Source organism: Saccostrea echinata, unplaced genomic scaffold (assembly GCF_033153115.1).
Source record: "Saccostrea echinata isolate AGI-Se365-2 ecotype Australia unplaced genomic scaffold, CSIRO_AGI_Sech_v1 ptg000006l, whole genome shotgun sequence".
Taxonomy (NCBI): Eukaryota; Metazoa; Mollusca; class Bivalvia; order Ostreida; family Ostreidae; genus Saccostrea; species Saccostrea echinata.
Window position 1 is genome coordinate 8,975,086 of NW_026889755.1, and position 2,000 is coordinate 8,977,085.

Here is a 2,000-nt window from a genome sequence, read left to right on the forward strand (position 1 = left end):
TAACGTCAGGCGGATGGATACGTTTTGACGCAAGTCATTGTGACGTAGGCAACCCAATATATTCGATATAAAGTAATTTTTTTTATCCAATTTAATCCAATCGCGTTACAATCAGAATTAAATTATTCAAAAATTCATTTCCAAAATATTTGTTGGATAAAAGTTTCAAACAAATAAAATAAATATTATATCGACGTTAAGTACTAAATGTTTAGAATTTGTCATTTAAGAACAGTTCCTGGTTCAGCTCTATCCCTGAGGAACCTATTTCGGTGGTAATAAGCATTCCGTATACAAAATTTTCCTAGCAAGTATAATTGAATAGGAAATTAATGCAATGTTCCTATAATTTATATAAATATTAAAAACATCTTGGTCAAATAATATCCAATAGGTATTTTTTTCTAAAATTATATATACCATTCTGTTTTAGCAAATGCAAATAGACGAGGTACCTAAATCAGTGGTATAATGCTTTTCAAAAGTTTCTACCTTCATAAGTTCAGCACCAAACAAATAAGCGATTTAGAAATTATGGAAATGAACCCAGCAATAGATTTACAGAATATGTTTAACAGTTATATATGCTTATATTGAAAGTGATGAATAAAATGTTCATAAAATCTGAAAATTCTTTTTGAAGTAAAGTTGCCATGGGTCAAGTGGTAATCCTGTTCAGACAGCCAAAATGGGCTCGCAGGACAAGAACAACTTTAGGCAAAAATCTAGATTACAGTTAAAAGAGTTCTTATTTAAGCTTTTCCAAATAAAACAAGAAAACTGACCAGTCAGCAAGGGCCCCGCCGAGGGGTAGAAATATAAGAGTGCAGCTTACAGAATAAGAATTTTAATTGATTACAAAAATTTAAAAATATATGAAGAAGAATATGCAATAACAACTGTATTTATAAAATAAGAATTTCAAGATAATTCCTAAATATCCAACAACCTGTAAAGAGTATCCCTGTATTTACATAAGGGAGTAAAAAATATCATATTTATAATAACTCAATTAAATGTATATTCAAACAAGAATAAAGCATGTGTTTTCAAATATCACCCAGGCTTGACCTTAACTTCCAAACAAACATCAGTTGCAGAAAAAGGTTAATTTATCTTAAAGTGACAAATAAAGATAAGCCTGGAAAATTTTCTGCCCAAGACAAGATAATTAATCCTAAGGGATTAATTGTACTGCTCTCTTATCCTTTTCTTCCAAGTTTACAATTAGAACTCTATCAGTAATGATAGAATGAGTTTATTATTAAACTACCCGTTAAAATTAATAGTATTCTTGAATTTACAACGGCAGCCCCCCCCCCCCAAAGGAATAAATAAATAAAATAAATAAATAAAAACAAAAAAATAAAAAAAAAACATATCTTTATGTATATCTTGCTTTTAGAATTCAATAAAATCATAACTCATTGTATATTTTACCAATATAAAGTATGAACATTATTTAAATCCACATTTCAGAGAATGTAAACATCATTCAGAATTGACCTTAACTTCAAAATAAACTTCAATTGCAGACAGAGGTGTTAATTAATCTCAATTTGACAGAAACAGATAATGCTTTGGATTCTCTTCAAGAGGAAAGTTAATTAATCCCATGGGACTAGATGCAGCTTTCATAGTTTACAATTGGAACATTCTCAGCAGTTATCTCTCTTTGCCCTGGCATTCATTCTAATGTAAAGTTAAGGAATCTACCTCCCACCCCCCAACTCCAAACTGGATGACATAGAGAACCAAACTTAGCATCAAAATATGTCTTACTGCCTCTTCAACCAACATACCAAATTTGAACTTAATTGGTCAACTACAAAACAGTTATTAAAAAAAAGATGCCACTGATTTTGGAACCTCCACGAAATGCCCATTGATAATTTATGATGAAAAAGTCCTACTTGGAACGGTTCAGATTGACTGGAAGTATTGTACCTGTCGTCCATGTTTTATTGATTTTCAAAATAAATGTAGATCATGTATTTTAG